The following is an 11,388-nucleotide window of genomic DNA, read 5'->3' as shown; positions in this document are numbered from 1 at the left end:
AAGGGAACAAATACTGACAGGAGAATTGGGGAACACTGTCAGTTGAGCATTGATAAGTTAGCTATATAATTGTGCTTTTCAGCTGTCATCCTTATTGGATTAAGAAATCTCCAGAGAATTTGCAAACCATTATTTCTGGGTATCTATAACAGTATTGCAAAAGTACTATCTAGAATTGATTTCTTTGTATGAGTGAAATCAGGAAGAAGCGTATGCTGAACGGAAGTACACACAATTTTCCAAACACCTGGAAGTTTGTAGATTATAAAAAGCAAATGATAGATGTTTGGAGTGCAGAATGTATCCATAACCAAGACCAAAGTAAGTTACATGTTGGATTTTCATCATTTTGAATTGCAAGAAATGTCTAACTCAACTACTTTGAAAATCTGAAGGAGTCCAGTGTTTGGAATACTGTTGTCAGTCTTAGTCTTTACAGTTACATAAACCAAGTCCTCCATTAGTCCTATCCTTTTAAAAAAATCTTTTTCCTTTTCTCTCTCCCTCCGTCTCTTCTGTTCACACATTTCTCTTCTATTTGTTCCCCAATTTCCTTTTGCTGCTTTCAGGCTTAAGAATGTTTACTAATAAAACCTCCAAGCATTTATAACCTTAAGCCACAACTGCAAAGAAATGTCTTTTTTTTTTGCCAAACTTACATTATTATAAGAAAATAAACAGTAAAACTGTTTATCTAAATGGCAAGATTGCATAGGTTCTATGTTGCTCTCGGGAAATAAACAGATGCTGGGGAAAAGCTGATGATTAAAACAATATAAAACAGTAGAGGAAAAAATATTTTAGATTTTTATTGTCATGGCAAAATATGTGTCTGGTCTCCTCTCTTCAGAGAAGACAGCTCCATTGCTTTTGGGTGAATGGCATGTCATGGCAACACATTTGAAGGATGCAGGAAAGCCAAGATATTTACCTGGGTAGGGTGATGAATAGATTCAGAAGAAAGAGAGAAAGTAGAAACTCAATCTGAAAAAGACAACCAGTGACTGATTTTAACTATGCCCTAATTCCAAATAATCCACTCAGATAAGAACTCAAGCAGATTAATTATTCATGAATGTTCACATGAATGCTAGCATGTTTACGACCCAATTGATTCTTATACTACTGGATGAGGAAGAAGGCTCTATCCTGTCTGTCATTTAGGAGGACCTTGCAGAGTCGCACATATTTACTGTGCTAGAGATTTAACAATAGACCCCAAAGTAAGAGTCTTCTAAAGGTTGAAAAATGTCAATTAAGAAAAAACAAACAAACAAAATAAAACAAACAAACAAAAACTTCAAAAGGAAAATAAAAAAAGGCAACCAAATATACTGGGGGGGGGGAACAAGTTGATATTTTAAAACAGATACTCTAACCGTTAAATAATTGCATAATAAAAAGAGTGAGATGTCTTTACAGGTGAAGGATAATGTATTCATAAATATCTGAAAAAAATCAGCAGATATATCATGAGATTAAATGGAAATATTAATATTATTATAGATATATCATAAGAGTTCCCCAAAAGTGAAGAATGGAGAAGCAGAAAAATCATTTACTAATCTAGTATCTGGAAGTATTTTATTATGGAGAAAGTATATAGGTATTTAGCTCCAATAATCATCTTTGATCTAAGCAAGGGGAAGAATATCAAGCAAATTCAAAAAGTTGAATATGCTGATCTGAAATCTTGGATATTGAGAATGTTGTTACATAAAGAATTCATACTTCTATCTACATATCAAGATTTTCTTTCTTTATCTGCATATATATATCAAGAAGGACCCTTCAGAGTCCATAGAAAGGAAAATCTCTAATTGGCATTAAGCTTAGGATAATCAATAAAGGCTATAGGTATTTGGAAATTGTAATGGATTTAACTCAACTTAAAAGGAAGAATAGTTTTCATATTTATGATATGACAGCATATGACACCTGTAGATCCTTATTAAGGAAGATCCAAATTGATATAAATCCACTTGGATGGAAATTATAACCAAAAAAGACTGTGCTCAAAATGTGTATGATGGTGTATTCATTTAATTTTGCTATTCTTTTGTAGCAGCTATAATTTCAGGAGAACAGTAAATGAATTTAAATCATTAGGCTATCACTGTGCCAAGTGCCTATAGATGAGTATCATTCACGAACTTCGTGGTGCTTTACTGGTGTTGTCTGCGTCTATAGGACAATCAATGGGGTCAAGATGCTTTCCCAGTACTAAGGTTTCATTAGTGTTAAGCTTCTTACCACTGACTATTAGCATTTCAATGAGTTCTTTCCATGGAGGATGTCACAGGAGTCAGCTTGGAGCCCATTCAGGTAACCATCCAGAAATACTCTTTCACGTGTCCTATGATGGGACCAGGGAGTTCATGTTCAAACATAAATTCTGAAAGATGATTTTAGAGTGGACCCAGAAACATTGGTCTTATTATTTACACATTCTGTATTGCCTGAGTCCTCTGTCATGCCTGCTGTCCTCCTTAGGGGCAGTGGATGACTAGGTACAGAACATGGAAGCTAGCTTGTTTATTAATTCTTGGGGAGTGCCTTTATACCCTCCAAGCTTGTTGGATGTTATTTGGCTGTCAAGGTCTGCATCACCGATCTCTAGGATCTCGGGCAGGCTTCCGTTGTCCCTCATGCAGAAGTTGCCTCTGGGGCTGCATGGGAATATATATTGTTTTCAGGCTTTTCATTATGAACTAAATTCATAAAATCGATGAGTAACTTTCTTCTCTAGCACTGGCTAGTTGTCTTCTGGTTTTACATATACAAATTTTGAGTTTGTATATGAGTTTTTTTTTCTTCTTTTTTTTTATTTTTTTTTTATTTTTTTTATTTTTTATTAACTTGAGTATTTCTTATATACATTTCGAGTGTTATTCCCTTTCCCGGTTTCCGGGCAAACATCCCCCTCCCTCCTCCCCTTCCTTATGGGTGTTCCCCTCCCAACCCTCCCCCCATTGCCGCCCTCCCCCCATAGACTAGTTCACTGGGGGTTCAGTCTTAGAAGGACCCAGGGCTTCCCCTTCCACTGGTGCTCTTACTAGGATATTCATTGCTACCTATGGGGTCAGAGTCCAGGGTCAGTCCATGTATAGTCTTTAGGTAGTGGCTTAGTCCCTGGAAGCTCTGGTTGCTTGGCATTGTTGTACATATGGGGTCTCGAGCCCCTTCAAGCTCTTCCAGTTCATTCTCTGATTCCTTCAATAGAGGACCTATTCTCAGTTCAGTGGTTTGCTGCTGGCATTCGCCTCTGTATTTGCTGTATTCTGGATGTGTCTCTCAGGAGCGATATACATCCGGCTCCTGTCGGTCTGCACTTCTTTGCTTCATCCATCTTGTCTAATTGGGTGGCTGTATATGTATGGGCCACATGTGGGGCAGGCTCTGAATGGGTGTTCCTTAAGTCTCTGTTTTAATCTTTGCCTCTCCCTTCCCTGCCAAGGGTATTCTTTTTCCTCATTTAAAGAAGGAGTGAAGCATTCACATTTTGATCATCCGTCTTGAGTTTCGTTTGTTCTAGGGATCTAGGGTAATTCAAGCATTTGGGCTAATAGCCACTTATCAATGAGTGCATACCATGTATGTCTTTCTGTGATTGGGTTAGCTCACTCAGGATGATATTTTCCAGTTCCAAACATTTGCCTACGAATTTCATAAACTCATTGTTTTTGATAGCTGAGTAATATTCCATTGTGTAGATGTACCACATTTTCTGTATCCATTCCTCTGTTGAAGGGCATCTGGGTTCTTTCCATTTTCTGGCTATTATAAATAAGGCTGCGATGAACATAGTGGAGCACGTGTCTCTTTTATATGTTGAGGCATCTTTTGGGTATATGCCCAAGAGAGGTATAGCTGGATCCTCAGGCAGTTCAATGTCCAATTTTCTGAGGAACCTCCAGACTGATTTCCAGAATGGTTTTACCAGTCTGCAATCCCACCAACAATGGAGGAATGGAGGAGTGTTCCTCTTTCTCCACATCCTCGCCAGCATCTGCTGTCACCTGAGTTTTTGATCTTAGCCAATCGCACTGGTGTGAGGTGAAATCTCAGGGTTGTTTTGATTTGCATTTCCCTTATGACTAAAGATGTTGAACATTTCTTTAGGTGTTTCTCAGCCATTCGGCATTCCTCAGCTGTGAATTCTTTGTTTAGCTCTGAACCCCATTTTTTAATAGGGTTATTTGTTTCCCTGCGGTCTAACTTCTTGAGTTCTTTGTATATTTTGGATATAAGGCCTCTATCTGTTGTAGGATTGGTAAAGATCTTTTCCCAATCTGTTGGTTGCCGTTTTGTCCTAACCACAGTGTCCTTTGCCTTACAGAAGCTTTGCAGTTTTATGAGATCCCATTTGTCGATTCTTGATCTTAGAGCATAAGCCATTGGTGTTTTGTTCAGGAAATTTTTTCCAGTGCCCATGTGTTCCAGATGCTTCCCTAGTTTTTCTTCTATTAGTTTGAGTGTGTCTGGTTTGATGTGGAGGTCCTTGATCCACTTGGACTTAAGCTTTGTACAGGGTGATAAGCATGGATCGATCTGCATTCTTCTGCATGTTGCTCTCCAGTTGAACCAGCACCATTTGCTGAAAATGCTATCTTTTTTCCATTGGATGGTTTTGGCTCCTTTGTCAAAAATCAAGTGACCATAGGTGTGTGGGTTCATTTCTGGGTCTTCAATTCTATTCCATTGGTCTATCTGTCTGTCTCTGTACCAATACCATGCAGTTTCTATCACTATTGCTCTGTAATACTGCTTGAGTTCAGGGATAGTGATTCCCCCTGAAGTCCTTTTATTGTTGAGGATAGCTTTAGCTCTCCTGGGTTTTTTGTTATTCCAGATGAATTTGCAAATTGTTCTGTCTAACTCTTTGAAGAATTGGATTGGTATTTTGATGGGGATTGCATTGAATCTGTAGATTGCTTTTGGTAAAATGGCCATTTTTACTATATTAATCCTGCCAATCCATGAGCATGGGAGATCTTTCCATCTTCTGAGGTCTTCTTCAATTTCTTTCCTCAGTGTCTTGAAGTTCTTATTGTACAGATCTTTTACTTGCTTGGTTAAAGTCACACCGAGGTACTTTATATTATTTGGGTCTATTATGAAGGGTGTCGTTTCCCTAATTTCTTTCTCGGCTTGTTTCTCTTTTGTATAGAGGAAGGCAACTGATTTATTTGAGTTAATTTTATACCCAGCCACTTTCCTGAAGTTGTTTATCAGCTTTAGTAGTTCTCTGGTGGAACTTTTGGGATCACTTAAATATACTATCATGTCATCTGCAAATAGTGATATTTTGACCTCTTCTTTTCCGATCTGTATCCCCTTGATCTCCTTTTGTTGTCTGATTGCTCTGGCTAGAACTTCAAGAACTATATTGAATAAATAGGGAGAGAGTGGGCAGCCTTGTCTAGTCCCTGATTTTAGTGGGATTGCTTCAAGTTTCTCTCCATTTAGTTTAATGTTAGCAACTGGTTTGCTGTATATGGCTTTTACTATGTTTAGGTATGGGCCTTGAATTCCTATTCTTTCCAGGACTTTTATCATGAAGGGGTGTTGAATTTTGTCAAATGCTTTCTCAGCATCTAATGAAATGATCATGTGGTTCTGTTCTTTCAGTTTGTTTATATAATGGATCACGTTGATGGTTTTCCGTATATTAAACCATCCCTGCATGCCTGGGATGAAGCCTACTTGGTCATGGTGGATGATTGTTTTAATGTGCTCTTGAATTCGGTTTGCCAGAATTTTATTGAGTATTTTTGCGTCGATATTCATAAGGGAAATTGGTCTGAAGTTCTCTTTCTTTGTTGTGTCTTTGTGTGGTTTAGGTATAAGAGTAATTGTGGCTTCGTAGAAGGAATTCGGTAGGGCTCCATCTGTTTCAATTTTGTGGAATTGTTTGGATAATATTGGTATGAGGTCTTCTATGAAGGTTTGATAGAATTCTGCATTAAACCCGTCTGGACCTGGGCTCTTTTTGGTTGGGAGACCTTTAATGACTGCTTCTATTTCCTTAGGAGTTATGGGGTTGTTTAACTGGTTTATCTGTTCCTGATTTAACTTCGATACCTGGTATCTGTCTAGGAAATTGTCCATTTCCTGAAGATTTTCAAATTTTGTTGAATATAGGTTTTTATAGTAAGATCTGATGATTTTTTGAATTTCCTCTGAATCTGTAGTTATGTCTCCCTTTTCATTTCTGATTTTGTTAATTTGGACGCACTCTCTGTGTCCTCTCGTTAGTCTGGCTAAGGGTTTATCTATCTTGTTGATTTTCTCAAAGAACCAACTTTTGGTTCTGTTGATTCTTTCTATGGTCCTTTTTGTTTCTACTTGGTTGATTTCAGCTCTGAGTTTGATTATTTCCTGCCTTCTACTCCTCCTGGGTGTATTTGCTTCTTTTTTTTCTAGAGCTTTTAGGTGTTCTGTCAAGCTGCTGACATATGCTCTTTCCTGTTTCTTTCTGCAGGCACTCAGCGCTATGAGTTTTCCTCTTAGCACAGCTTTCATTGTGTCCCATAAGTTTGAGTATGTTGTATCTTCATTTTCATTAAATTCTAAAAAGTTTTTAATTTCTTTCTTTATTTCTTCCTTGACCAGGTTATCATTGAGTAGAGCATTGTTCAATTTCCACGTATATGTGGGCATTCTTCCCTTATTGTTATTGAAGACCACTTTAGGCCGTGGTGGTCCGATAGCACGCATGGGATTATTTCTATCTTTCTGTACCTTTTGAGGCCCGTTTTTTGACCAATTATATGGTCAATTTTGGAGAAAGTACCATGAGGAGCTGAGAAGAAGGTATATCCTTTTGCTTTAGGATAGAATGTTCTATAAATATCCGTTAAGTCCATTTGGTTCATGACTTCTCTTAGTCTGTCGACATCACTGTTTAATTTCTGTTTCCATGATCTGTCCATTGATGAGAGTGGGGTGTTGAAATCTCCCACTATTATTGTGTGAGGTGCAATGTGTGTTTTGAGCTTTAGTAAGGTTTCTTTTACGTATGTAGGTGCCCTTGTATTTGGGGCATAGATATTTAGGATTGAGAGTTCATCTTGGTGGATTTTTCCTTTGATGAATATGAAGTGTCCTTCCTTATCCTTTTTGATGACTTTTAGTTGGAAATTGATTTTATTTGATATTAGAATGGCTACTCCAGCTTGCTTCTTCTGACCATTTGCTTGGAAAGTTGTTTTCCAGCCTTTCACTCTGAGGTAGTGTCTGTCTTTGTCTCTGAGGTGTGTTTCCTGTAGGCAGCAGAATGCAGGGTCCTCATTGCGTATCCAGTTTGTTAATCTATGTCTTTTTATTGGGGAGTTGAGGCCATTGATATTGAGAGATATTAAGGAATAGTGAGTATTGTTTCCCTTTATATTCATATTTGGATGTGAGGTTATGTTTGTGTGCTTTCATTCTCTTTGTTTTGTTGTATATGAGTTTTATTGGTATTTCTTTATTCTTACATTTTTCCGAAGTGTTTCTTCCGTGTTAATGTTAACTTTGTCATTTACGTAAGGGAGCACTTGTAGATAAGGGTCCATGGCATTTGTACAGGAACTTCAAAGCTTGATGAGGGGTGCCTTCATTAATGGCTTACACATTCACCTTTCATATTCAAGCAGAGTGTCCTTCATAACCCTGATTCATACAGCTAGGTTACTACTTGTTTATCTGTTGAAGCACGGGGATAGCTGATGAACCTCTATACTAAGCTAGCATGTATTTGCGTTAGGGAATCTGAACTCTGTTCCTCATGCTTTTCCAGAAGACACTTTATGCACTGAGCCACCTTCAACTCTGGGGACTCTGTTTGTAATTTTTCTTATTGTAAAGGGAATGTAATTGGATGTTAATATGTGACTGGTTAATACTTAGATAAACGTCTTACAGGTACATTTGTAATTGGCTATGCTCTAGCCTTATATTTTGAATTTCCAGAGTTATCTGCCAGTCTGTGTGAGACAAATTATAAACTTGTTAGTTCTCGAGTCTGGGTGTTGGACCTAAACGGGAGTAAACTTACTAGGGTTCTCTTTAGTAAATATTCCTCTAACCAATTCACTGGTATATATTCTAAGGCATTGAGAATAGTATTCTTTGGATAATTTCTGAATATGAATAATGGTTGCAAATACCTCATACTTTAATTTAGGTTAGGTAATAGTTAAACATGAATGCTATCACAGGGAATCTAAGTGTTCTGCTAGTGAAGAAATCATCATAAAACTATACTTCACATGTGTATACATTAGTTTTAACATACATGCTTCATTCCCTAGTGTTCCATGATATCTATATATTTTTGGCTATCTATCTATATTTCGTCACCTTAATTTCAATTGCGTGCAATAATATGGGGATACATTTGAACTCTGTGCATATATATATATATATATATATATATATTTGTATTACTTTGGGCAATAAATTTATATCTTACAATGTATGGATGTTTATCACTCATTTATTGTATAAAATTCAATGTTTCTGCAAAGAAGGGAATGTTCTGTTTAGGCCTTATAGTCAGCAACTAAGAATAATCTTTCATTTATGGTCATCATTTTAAGGAAGGTACTGTAGCCTAATAAAACACTTTATTCTATGTAAGATGCGAAGTACTATGTAAAAGATATCTTCAATTTATTAAGATGCATAGATGTCATTTTGATATATTGACCTAATATCCTTCTTTTAAATCACAAACCTGTGACTTGGGTTATATTTTTAAAAGCTTTTATTATTCTGTTGAGTGAATTTTGTTCAGCCCCCTTTAATTCAAAGCCAGCATCATTGGAGCATTTCCTATCTAAAAATCAAACAGTTCTTCCTTTTCTCCTAAGACTTATAAAATTGAGCACAAGCGTTCTCAAGCGATCAGGCTATTATTTTCTCTTTTACAGTGGAAGAGATATTTGCCACTTCATAGGCTTGTAGGGAGGTTTTAAAGGTTTCATGGAATTCCTGACACTTTGGTGGAATTCTTCCATTCTGAGTAGTAGAAGTACTATTTCCCAGTTAAAAGAATATTACTACTTAAATAGCTTGAGTTGATGTACACGCTGTAATTTTATATTAGATTTTAATAATTTTGCTTCAGAGATATCATCATGTTTATAAGTTGTTATCACACATTATCAAATTTTAATAAAAGGTTCATTATCTCAAAGAAGGACATCATTAAGACTGATGGATCTGTTTATAACTTAACTTTATCTGCAAAAAGAAATTAGCATCTTTGAATATTTGTCTTCTGTAGTTTTTACAAGTTTTATGAAAATTTAATTAGAATACATGTTCTACACAACTAGTAAAATGTAAATAATTTTAATAATATTTCAAATTTTGCTAAATATTCAAATTTCATGTTTTCAGTTATGTAATCACAGTAGGAAATACCTTCAATTCTCAGAAATTTTGAGTAGAATTATATTTGATTATGGATTATTTAGTACAAATATAATTTAATTTAAATCTTTCTAAATCCTTCTGTACTAAACTGAACTGTCCAGAAATATTTTATTAAATTTCATATACTTGAAGGTTTATGATTCTATCAGACTTAAACCCTCTAAAACCATTACTTTTCTTCATATTTTATAAATCATATTGACCCTTGAATAATACATGTAGTGAAAGTATGCCATCTTATCATAGTATAGACTATAGTCCACAAAGAACCATCTTTGAGATAAATGTCCCACCTTCTCTATGAAAATCAGATTGCTAAAGAAACAATGCATTCCATCTATTTTCCTGTTACCGTCATTAATTCTGAAGTGACTGTGTCTAAAAACATTTATAATATTTATACAGGCTTTGGAAACAGGAACAACCTTCACCATGATAATTATAATTTTGTTGGCAAATATGATAAATAAAAAATATTTCTAATAAAGTATTTTTAAATCAAGTCAGTGTAGAAACCCAGGTCCTTATGCAGAATCTGCATCTCTATCTCCCAATAATTATTACTTAGTATTTAGTTATTAACCAACTGTACACTTGAAATTCAAAGAACAGAATGAGGAGTGTAAGAAATCAACTTTAGGGAAGTTTTGTGTAAGTATAACCAATAAAAGTTCAGAAAGATTTAGAAACCTCAGAATGAATAGTTTGATTTGATAATAACTTATACTTCAGCCATTGAGAAAGGAGAAAATTTTAAACTGCAGATAAAATACTGGTTCATTGGTCCCCCTTTTTCTTGGCTTGGATATTTTACCTCTTAAAACTCCTCTATGGGGACTTGGTAGGTCAATCCAGAGGAAATTTAATTTAGGTTTTCATAACCATGGGCTAGGAAAATTAAGTATCTTACATTATTTAGATGAATAACAAGAACTCAGAAACACTTCCACTATGCATGAAATAAATAGCTTTGTGAATCGCAGCAAAGATTAATCTTAGATATTCAAATAAACCTCAAAATGTAAATAAACGAAGAGAAAAATTCATTAAGAGATAGTGAAACTTGTCAAATTATTCTTTTGAAAGATGATTTTTTATTCAATAATTAATCGCGTTTTCCTTCCCCCGACGCTTCCCATATAATTTTCACCTTTCTTCCAACCTATTTCACATTTTCTCTTTCCTCTCCTTCTATTCACCTTTGTCTCTCTGTATCTCAGAAAAAGAAAAAGAAAAAGGAAAAAGAAAAAGAGAAAGAAATAAAGAGAGAAAGGAAGGAAGGAAGGAAGGAAGGAAGGAAGGAAGAAAGAAAGAAAGAAAGAAAGAAAGAAAGAAAGAAAGAAAGAAAACAGATGGAGTATACAAACAAAAAACTCACAAACAACAAAGCAAAACATGAGGTCAATTTTGCTGGCTAACTTCTTACCTCTGGGTCTGGGGCCTGTCTTGGGGTGTTGTCGGTATACCCAGTGACACACCATCAGAGAAAACTAATTTTGCCTTAGCAAACAGGTTTCCGTTCCAAGTAGCTTCTTGCTTAAGGTTTGGACTTGGTGTCTACTCCCCATTCTCCCTGCAGCAATTCTGATGATTTCAATTGAGGGAACCGTACCATTCATACACAGCAGGACTCATACAAATATGCTCTCCAGTTATTTTGTTTTGCTTCTGAGCTTTTTCTTTACCTCTTGCTTCTACATTGCTTACAATAGTGTGTGGATCTTTTGTAAAGGTAGAACTAAAGTTTGACTCAATGGTGTATTTATAACTACAAAATAAAGTAGGTGACATAACGTTAATGCCATTGAAGACTTCTGTTGTCTTTGCGCACAGATAAAACTTCCTAAGTCTTTGGTCACAAGTTTGCACCAAACTTTGTGTACTTCACTAGGTTCGGTAACCATAGTCTGTCCACAAGGATAGAACTGTGTGCTTCACTTACTGCGTGGGGAATGAGCCACT

Source organism: Rattus norvegicus, chromosome 14 (assembly GCF_021556685.1).
Source record: "Rattus norvegicus strain SHRSP/BbbUtx chromosome 14, alternate assembly SHRSP_T2T, whole genome shotgun sequence".
Classification (NCBI taxonomy): Eukaryota; Metazoa; Chordata; class Mammalia; order Rodentia; family Muridae; genus Rattus; species Rattus norvegicus.
This window is presented reverse-complemented; position numbering follows the sequence as displayed.